This window comes from Engystomops pustulosus, chromosome 8 (assembly GCF_040894005.1).
Source record: "Engystomops pustulosus chromosome 8, aEngPut4.maternal, whole genome shotgun sequence".
Lineage (NCBI taxonomy): Eukaryota > Metazoa > Chordata > Amphibia > Anura > Leptodactylidae > Engystomops > Engystomops pustulosus.
Window position 1 is genome coordinate 45722369 of NC_092418.1, and position 11181 is coordinate 45733549.

The window sequence follows — 11181 nt, forward strand, 5'->3', positions numbered from 1 at the left end:
TTCCATTGCTTTCAAATAATAATGCTTTTCATCCTAATCATGGATGGGACTGATTTGTCAAGCTCTGTGTAGCGCTGAGTAATCTGTGGGCGCTAAATAAATAAAAGAATTATTATTATTATTTTGGATTTTTCCTACTGCATTCCGCTAATACTTAAAGCAACATTTGCCAACAGTAATAATGTTGCATAAAGTTTTTAATAAATATAGGCAAATTTTAGAGGTAACTGGAGCAACTGAATACTCTCCTCTGTGGGAAAATGTGAATTTGAATGAACTTCTAAAATTGAAAGATGTTTGTATTTGGAAATGCAAGGGGGTGAGATATATTAATATTAGTATTTTTAAGGGGGGGGGGGATAAAATGTAAAGTAAGGTAATGAGTGTTAGGAAAATATATATAAGGAAGTTAAATGCGTGTCAATTAATGATAAATTTAGGTTTAGATGTCCCGTATGATCAGGTTTATCTGTTTTTTACAACTTTCCATTCCTTAATAAATACTAAGCGTCCCAAAAATAATCATCATTTTTGGCGCTGACAGACCCATTGTAGATCCTAGAACCCTCATAACCTGATCATACGGGACATCTAAACCAAATTTCAGTATAAGGTCCTCAAACATCTGATGCCAAAATTGCATTATTAGAGGACAGAACCATAACAAATGAGCTATTTTAGCCGGCTCTTGCTTACAGCAACCACATCATGAATCTTCTCTCAATTCTGCTTTGAATAGTAAATAGGGTGAATAGTAAACTATATACAATATATGTAATTGAATAAACCTAAATTTAACATTAATGACACGCATTTAACTTCCTTATATATATTTTCCTAACACTCATCCGGTCATGGATCCCACGAGGTTCTGCCACATGTTCTGGCTAATCTGCACTGTCTGCACGTGACCTATCGTCTAAGCTGAGTGATCTCATCTCTCTGGCCACTCAGATCGACATCCGGTTTACTGAGCATTTTGAGGAGCAGCGTCTTGAACAAGTGCAATCCACGTGCAATTCCACAGCTTTGGAACAGGTACTCAGTTTCAGGCCACAGCCTTCTTGGATTCCGGTTCTGCTGGAAATTTCATGGATGCTGCTTTGGTCTCCCAGTAACACCTTCCTGTGGTCCGCCTAGAGAAGCAGTATATTACCACACCGAGCTTCTGTCTCTGCAAGTTAGGGCTATACACAAGGAGAGACTGTTGTTTTATGTGCTTCCCTGATCCCCATCTGCCATTCTGTTGGGTCTCTCGTGGTTACGGCAACATGCTCCAGTGTTTGACTGGCAGACTGGGGAGATTCACCGATGGGGTCCAGAGTGCCAGTCCTGCTGTCTTTCGGTTTTTCGTCCAGTGTCCTCCATGTCTGCTTTGATATCCTCCAATCCTCTGGTGGATCTTGCTGTTTATACAGACTTTGACGACGTCTTCTCGCAGAAGAAAGCAGAGACTCTGCCACCACACCATCCTTATGACTGCCCTATAGAGTTGCTGCCAGACCTGTCTCCGCCACGTGGTCGGGTATACCCACTGTCTGTACCATGGCGATGTCAGCCTATATTAAAGAGAATCTGCAGAAAGGGTTCATCTGCAAGTCTTCGTCTTCTGCCGGAGCTGGATTCTTTTTTGTGGCCAAGAAAGATGATTCTCTCCGCCCCTGCATAGACTATCGTCCACTACCCTTGATCACGGAACTCTTTGATCGCCTCTGTGGATCTGAGGTCTTCACGAAGTTGGACCTTCGGGGGGCATATAATTTCATCCGCATCTGTGAAGGGGATGAATGGAAGACTGCCTTCAACACTGGAGATGGGCACTTCGAGTATCTGGTCATGCCCTTTGGACCTGGTGTTCTTTACAGACCTGAAATCCCATCAGACCCACAAGTTCTCAGGCATCTAAGGGATAATTGCCTATATGCAAAACTCGAGAAGTGCCAGTTCCACCAGAAGAGTCTTCCGTTCCTCAGGTATATCATTTCTGACAAAGGTCTACATATGGATCCCTCCAAGTTGTCTGTGGTTCTCGGCTGGCCTCGTCCAGTTGGGCTACTAGCTATACAGAGATTCCTAGGGTTCACTAACTACTACCGGCAGTTCATATCACACTTCTCCTCCCTCGTGTCACCTATTGTGGCGTTAACAAAAAGAAATGCTGACCCTAAGCTCTGGCCTCCGGTAGCTGAAGAAGCATTTTCTAAATTGAAGTCTGCCTTTGCCTCTGCTCCCGTTCTCACATGGCTTTATACATAGAGAACATTCCAGCTTGAGGTTGACACTTCCTCTGTAGGAGCAGGTGCCGTCCTCACCCAGAAAGGGCCCAATGGCCGAATGCTCACCTGTGGTTTCTTCTCAAAGACTTTTTCTGCTGCAGAGAGGAACTACTCCATAGGTGATAGGGAGCTTCTGGCCATAAAACAAGCCTTGGAAGAGTGGCAGTATCTGCTGGAAGGAACTCTTCATCCCGTCTGTATCTTCACGGATCACAAGAACCTCCTATACGTCCAGACCGCCTAGCATCTCAATCCTCGACAAGCTTGATGGTCCCTCTTCTTCTGCCATTTTGATTTTATGATACACTTCCGTCCAGCAGAGAAGAATGTTAAGGCCAATGCTCTCTCTCATGCCTCTGATGTCATTGGGGAAGAATCAGCTCCTCGTCATATTGTTCCTCCAGAACGACTAGTTGTGGCAGCTCCTGTGGATCTGCGGCAGCTTCCTCCTGGCAAAACTTATGTTCGACCGGCTCTTCAGAAGAGGATACTGACTTGGGGACATTGCTCTTGTGTGGCTGGGCACCCTGGGGTGCAGAGGTCTGCCGCTTTCATATCTCAATACTACTGGTAGCCAGATCTGGTAAGGACGTTCGAGATTTTGTGAGTTCCTGCACTTCATGGACTTTATTATGGATTTGCCATCTTTCTCTGGGAATTCTGTCATCTGGGTGGTAACTGACCGGTTCTCTAAAATGTCTCATTTCCTTCCGCTGCCAGGTCTGCCGTCAGCTCCTCATCTGGCCAGTCTGTTCTTCCTCCATATCTTCCGGCTACATGGACTCCCTCTGCACATTGTCTCGGACCAGGGGGTCCAGTTTGTTTCCAGATTCTGGCGCTCCCTCTGCAATGAACTGTAGCTCAAGCTGGATTTCTCCTCCTCATACCATCCTCAGACTAACGGGCAAGTAGAGAGGGTCAACCAGACTCTAGGCACTTTGTTTCTGCTCGACAGGACGATTGGTCCCTCCTCTTACCTTGGGCGGAATTTTCTTATAATTCTCTGGACTCAGAATCTGCCAGTGCTGCTCCCTTGTATATTGTCTACGGACGACTTCCACGCCCACCTCTTCCTCTTGTCCTTCCTCCTGATGTTCCTGCGGTGGAAGAACTGTTACAGTATCTTAAGTCCATCTGGGAGCAAAATCGTCATTCTCTACTTCAGGATCTGCCCGCACCAAAACACAGGCCGACAGGAGATGCACACCTCCTCCAGTTTTCTCTCCAGGAGATAAGGTGTGGCTGTCCTCCAGGTATGTCCATCTGAAGATCACTGACTACAAATTCGGTCCTTGTTTTCTAGGTCCATTTGAGGTACTAAAGCGCATCAACCCCGTGGCATACAAACTTTGTCTCCCTCCCATGCCGAACTCCTTCCATTTCTCCCTCTTGAAACCGGCCTCCACATACACAACCCAATATCCCTTGTTGCCCTAAGGGCAATTGCTTAATAAAGATAGCAAATAAAAGGGGAGCTAATTAATACACCTGAGGTGTCCCTCTTTTAAGCATAAATTCATCTGATAGCATCCTATTCATCTTTATCCTTGTCTTGGGTTTAGCATAAAACAATTTAACACTGTTAACAAATTCTTTACCGAGTTGGAATCTTCATAGTATCATAGTTTATAAGGTTGAAAAAAGACACTTGTCCATCAAGTTCAACCAAAAAAAATCTACAGTCCATAAAGAAATGCAATATGGATTTGGTTGAACAAGTGGGACTGTCAGGTGTGACATCTCTCTGCTGCGAGAAAACTGCAAGAAGTTACAAAAAGACAGTAAATTACAGAAGACAAATTACAGAGAATAGGGAACTGATAGGTATATTGCAGGATATAGAGAATTGCTCAAGAAAGGATAATGTTAGAATTAATGGAGTACCTAAAAAAAGTGGAAGAAGACAGCATTGTCCAGTTTGTTCGAGAAAAGGAAATCCACCAGAGTCATCAACTTGCACGATATTGTGTAAACTATTACTCTCGAGCGATAGCATTTAGAAATGGAATCACATTTTTTTCTTATCCCAGTCAGAAGTGGATTGGCTTGACTCAAAGGGCCTTTGTGGATTTTGTAACCCTTGGTTCATTGTTTTTCGAGAATAGAGTTGTGGTTGGGAGGATGGGGAGTTTTGAGGAAGCTCCAAAAGTGTAGCGTTCTGGTTTGTAGCTGGAACAATTTTGTTTTCTCCCTTCAGGTGCACTCGAAATGCGTAGGTTACCTTCCTCTATCTGGTCTAGGGGACATGCCATGTATATTTTAAGATGTCAATGAAATAAGGTCCAGACGGACAAGAAACAATTTTACCCCATTACTGGTGCGGAGCTCCGTTTCTTTCTCTGAAGGTCCTGGATATACACTACGTCGGTGTGGATCTCCTGCACATGCGAATGGGTTTAGTCGGTGAGCAACAAAAACTTTTTTTCTTATATACAGCTACATCCCAGCCTGCATCTACTACCAGGCTGGTGAACTAGTCTTGAGAACCACTCTCCATGGCCATTCCAGTAATCTGGAATCCCCAGTAATCCGGAAACTGTTCCAAGATAATTTTGGCCGTTTGCCTGCAGTTGTTCTAATAAAGAACCTTGAGTAATTTTGCACTAAGTTGCCTCCGTCTGTTCCCTGGATAAGGCATAACCACCAAGGACTCCCATTCCATCACTCAGGGATATATATTACGGACACTCAGGGGTTGCCCCAGGGAGAACCAGTACATCAGCCTCTCCCTCCATATTTCTTGCACACACCACATGCTGCAGACCTGCTAGGCTGTAGAAAAGCCCTCTGCTCCCCATACCAAGCACCGTGACCACAGCTTGTCTAGGCCGCAACCGCCAGCCACTCAGGTATTCTGGGCCCCAGCTTTCTCCAGGCCCAAAGAAAGGCTAGGCCCCGTGGGGGGTGTTGCATATGTATCTGATCGCACAACATCACAACCTCCATGGAGAATGGGAAGAAGTAGAATTCCATGGAGGATGGATAGGAGTAAAAGTCCCTCTTGTTAGGCAGGTACATCAAGAGCATTAGAACTTTTGTGAAGGCCATAGGCCCGCAAGGAGGCTAGTTGAAAGAATAAAATCTCATTATAGAAGACATTGAGCTGATTTTTATTTGCATCAGTTTGGCAACCATTTTCTATCTGTGGTGGCATTTTAAATAGACAAGTGACACAATAGAAAAAAAAATAGAAAAAAAAGTGACACTATAGAAAAAAAGAAAAGCAGTGCTTCATGGTGCAAATAGTACAATACAAGAAATGGTTATTTTTCAGGCCAATGCTGGAGAGACTGGAACTGTCAGCAAAATCCCTCTTATTTGTGAATCAGTACCCATTTTGATAAATTAAAATCACATACAATTAAGAATGTGTAGCATGTCAATGTTCCTCTTTTTTGGCTCAGAAGTAAAAAAAAGTGTATGTATTTTAAGAGTGTCTCAGTTTTTTCCACTGACCCATTGTAGCATGCATCATAAGTCTGGCTTTTTCCATTGTTTTTGGGGGACATGTGGTGTTTGGTCTTTAGTGAATGTGCCGACTTTTTAAAACAAAAGTTGCAAAAAGTCTCCAAAAGTCACAATCATTTCTAAGCTAATTTTTACACCTGGTCAGGGGCAGCCGTAGATCTTCACCAAAAATTTGCAACTTTAACATCTGGATTCAAGTGACAACACCGCAGAAACTACACAATGGGTAACTTTAAAAGAAGAAAAATGTCTCAAAAATAAAAGAAAAAGGCAAGGCAAAAGTTCGATACATGGGCCCCATTGACTTCGAATGTATACTTGGGTCTGTGAAAGTGGTGCAGACTAGGAACTGCTCCACCTAATAACAAAAGTATACAAGTCTTGTACTGGAAAGAAAGTGAGTTTCCATTAACTAGTTTTTGCCGCAGTTCTTGACGCAGATTATGGCTCAACTCTAGGCAGGGCCTTGTATAGTATTGATCGAATGCAATACATATACTTAAATGTCAGAGCCTCTTAGTATTCCTGGTGCAACCTGTGGGGCAGGGGTTAACATCAAGCGCTGGTGTACGATGCACAAGGGCTCTATAACTTTCTCCCATTGCTATTAGTGCAGTACATAAACCCCTTAGTGACCACCCATATGGATTTCTCTGACGGTCATAAAAGGCCTTAACTGACTGGCTGTTAACCCCCTTTGATCCCGCGGTCAATGTTGTGATTGCGGTATCTACGATGCGATCACAAGGTGCCATTTTCATATCCAGGCAGCCGGGGACCTAATGAAGATCCCCAGGTCGGCATGTGCATGCACGGTCCAGCCAGGGTTAACACTTCTAACACACTGCAATACGTGGTTATTGCAGTGCATTAGTATGAACTAGTGATCACATGATCACCAGTTCATATGCTAGTGTTGTAAAAACAAAAAAAGTACAAAAAACCACAAAAAATAAATAAAAAATAAAATGAAAATGTCCCAAAGCCCCTAACACATATAAAATAATAAATAATAAAAAAAGTGGAAAAAAGTAACATATTTGGCATCACCGCATCCCAAAATTTCCAGTCTATAAAAATATTAAAAACGTTGTTCGCGGTGAACCCCGTAACAGAAAAATCTGCACAAATGTCTGAATCTGCACTTTTTTGCCCTTTCAGAACACATAAAAAATGTAATAAAAACTGATCTAAAGATCGCACATTCCCAAAAAATGACACCTTCGCACTCCTAAGTATGAAAAAGTTATTGGAGTCAGGATATGGTAAAAGAAATAATTTTTTGGGGCGTACAAAAAGTTAAAATTTTTGGTAAACTCTATTAACATCTAATAAAGCCTATAAGTTTAGCATCCCTGTGATCATACCAAACCAGAGAATATATAAGGGATGCTATTAGGTGTCTACATTGAAAGACGTAAAAACAGAGCCCCCAAGAAAATGGCACAAATACAGGTTCTTGTCAATATTACTGCATTTTGAATTATATTTCCACTTCCCAGTACACAGCATGGAATATAAAATACAATCATTAGGAAGTACAATTTGTTACACAGAAAACAAGCCCTCACAAAGCTCTGTACATGGAAAATTTAAAAAAGTTATACATTTTTTTAAGTGGGGAGCGATAAACAAAAAGTAAAATGGAAAAAACCTATCAGTGGCAAGCAAGGAAGGAAAGGAATCCAGCTTCAACGGAACCCACGTAAATATAAAATTGGAAATTTATTCAAGAATTTCTTAAAAGGTGAACATCGACATGCAGCAAAGCAGCTCTATAGGTATGTGTACAGGGTAGTGGAGAGACCAACAATCGCCTACGCGTTTCAGAGATACATCTCCTTAATCATGGCTAATTTGGGAACATAGACGGGAAGTAGATATACTCGTTTGTACCGATCATGTGATGTGGAACATTATGATGTCATACCCCACGTGTATGTTTCCATTTGATTGACAACCCTTTCGAATCAAAGTGATATATAAAAACATAACAATTATAGTTAAAAACACAAGGCAGGCATGTATATGCACTATGAAACATGTTTGATGATGGCATGCAGATAGAAAAGTGAGAATTAATATTGGTGAATTACGTCTTGCCTCTTATTCAGGCCTTCGGGAACACGTGTCTGCAGTGTGAAAATCCAGAAGGTTTCTCTATTGAGAAGTTTCCTTCTGTGGTTGCCTCCCCTGACAGGACGTGTGACTCTCTCTATAGCGGTAACAGATAACCCTGAACAATCGCCCTCGTGAATATTTTGGAAATGCCAGGATACCATAGAAATATTAACAGACTCCTTTTTACCTGCATCTGATATGTGACGACGTATTCTTGTTTTGAGCGAGCATGTTGTGCAACCAACATATTGAAGATTGCAGAGAGTACAGGTGATAAGATATATAACAAACGTTGTATTGCAGTTGATGTATTTATGTATTGTGTATTTTTGCTGTGTGCGCGCTGATTCAAAATGTTTGTTGGGTGCAGAGTAATTGCAACACATACATTTCTTGTGTCCACATTTAAAAAAGCCTGCGACCTGAAGCCACCTATCCTGAGACACGTGCTGGGAAAGAAATAAACTCGGAGATAATTGCATGCCAAGAGTGGGAGCTCTTCTAGCCACACAATTAATTTTGTTGGGAAGTATGGACCCCAAATTGTCCTCCATATGGAGTATTGGAAAATGTTTGTTGATAATTTGTGTTATCTCACGAAATTGTAGACTGTATGCAGTGGAAAATGTGATTTCTGACATACATTTGTTATTCAATCTGGCCTCTGTTTTGTCTTTTTCTTCCAATAGCTTCTTTCTGGGGATGTCCTGTACTATTTTATGTGCTCTGTCTAACATCCAATTGGGATAATCTCTTTGTTTGAGATCTCCTTTCTTTTTATCGATTTTGTTTTTTAATGTATTCTCGTCAGTGCAATTCCGTTTTATGCGGACCATTTCCCCCACTGGGATGTTTTTAATAACGTGCTTGGGGTGGCATGATTTAGCGTTTAAAGTAGAGTTTAAGGCTACAGTTTTGGTGTAGGGTTCCACTTTAACCCATTCAGTGCTCTTAAGGGTGACATCCAGATAATTTATCTGATGGCTGGACAATTCGTGTGTGAACCTCAGATTCATGCCATTGTCATTGATGTATTGGGAGAAGTCCCCCACCTCCGACTCCGTTCCCTCCCACACCAGGAGGAGGTCATCAATATAGCGACCATACCACCTGATGTGGGAGAAGAAGGGGTTGTCCGGGGTGAAGAGGAACTGTTCTTCCCAAATTGCCATATAGATGTTGGCAAGCGATGGGGAGCATTTGCCCCCCATTGCTGCCCCACACCTCTGTATATAGAATTCCCCGTCGAAAGAGAAGTAGTTATTTTGCAACAAAAACCGTACTGCCAAAATAAGAAATTCTTTGGTTGCATTAGAGTAATTGCTGAATCTATGAAGAAACGGCAAGGGGTTAAAATTCCCCCTATACCACATAATAAAATGTCCACGTGGCATTTTGGTTACATTTGGAAATGCAATCAAAAAGGCTCTATTTGTGATAACATATTTTGGTAACATTGGGGCTCATTTACTAAAGGTCCGAAGGCCGCACTTTCGCTGGGTTTCCCGAATATTTCGGTTTTGCGCCGAATTTCCCCAGGATTTTGGCGCAAGCGATTGGATTTTGCCGCATCGGAGCCGGCTTGCATGCGACAGAAATCGGGGGGGAGGGCATCAGACAACCCTATGTATTCGGACAATCCGCAGAATTTAAAAAAGGATTTGTGTCGCAAGATCAAGCACTTACATGCACCAGGAAGAAGAAGGTGAACTCCGGCGGGTGACACATGCAGGAACTCGGACGCACAATGTTAGTGAATCGCGCCAGACCCCAAATCCTCGTTGGACAACACACCGCGGGATCGTGACGGACCGGGTAAGTAAATCTGCTTCCAACACGTTAACTGAACTCGAAGGAAAAGCAATCTTACCTCAACATGTGATCGCAGGTGGAGCCTTTGGATTTTGTTTCAAAACGCAACTAAAATGCCAGGTGTGAACGCAGCCACAGGGGCTCTACAAACACGTCATGGCACCTGAAAACTATCCTGCCCAACAAAAGCTCAATGGTGCTCCTTCCCTTCTGCGCTTCGCCATGTGCCCTGAGAGCGGGTTACATCCACATATGGAGTGTCCTCTTACTTGGAATAAACTGCACAATATATTCCTAGATGCATTTTCTACTTTTATTCAGTAAATGTGGGTGAATTTTGCAGCTAAATGAATGTATTAATGATAAATATTAGTGAATTCCAAATCAAACCTTCATTTGACCTTCCTACCTGCTGTTTTAAATAGTTTGAGTGGTGAAGTTAATAGAATGGGGTGATATGTGGGGGCTTTCTATTAACAGAATGTCCAAACCCCCTATAGAAATGCTCCATAAAATAATTATGAGCATTGAGATATGGTAAATGTTAATTAGTCTTACTACCCAAATTAGTTGCGATCAGTTTGAAAAGCAGAACATTTTTTTTTTTTTTTTTAAGAGAAATTCTTTATTCAGTGGTTAACATGTTACATAAAACATCAGTACATTATAACTACCACTATTTGTTAAACCGTTGTTTGTACAAAAAGTATTCATCATACAGACAATTCATCCTACCAACAGTTCACATTACATATCTGTATTTTTACCCAATATAGTGGTACAAAAACACTTAAGACGGCTTGCCCCCCGAGTTATCAACAACAGAGGACACTACCTTGTGCAACCGTGACTCCTCTAACCCCCCACAACCCCCCACAACCCCCCACAAAAACCACCCACCCCACCCTACAGCAGGAGAGGAGAAAAACAAAAAGAGAAAAAAACAAAAAAGAGGGGAAAAAAAAAAAAACCTAATGCCACTTGGACCAAGTTTTTTCCCATTTGGTTCTCCGACCTTCGACCCTACACCATATTTTCTCGTATTGAGCCACTCTTAATGTTAAGTTGTACCAAAGAGTTTTTGAAGGAGGTTCCTTGGCTCCCCACTTACGGGCTACACAGACTAGTGCTAGATTCATCACCTTCACAATTAAATTCCTCTCGGCACTGTCGACCCCTTCGTGGTCAATTAACCCGAGAAAAGCAGTCCTGACTGATGGAACACATTGCCAGCCCAAGTTAGCGGATGTATGTTCAAAGACTTCTAGCCAAAATACCCTCATCACGGGGCATTCCCAAGCAACATGAAGGAAACCAGCATCCAGCCCGTTACACTTATAACAGCTTGAATCTTCATGAACTTTCATTCGGTGTAGTAGCGTCGGAGTATAGTAAATTCTATAAACCATACTGAACTGTATCACCCTAAAATTCCAATTGAGTGAACAACCCTTCGTGTTCCTATAAATCCTCCCCCAATCAGTGCTATCGAGTGTCCCGATCT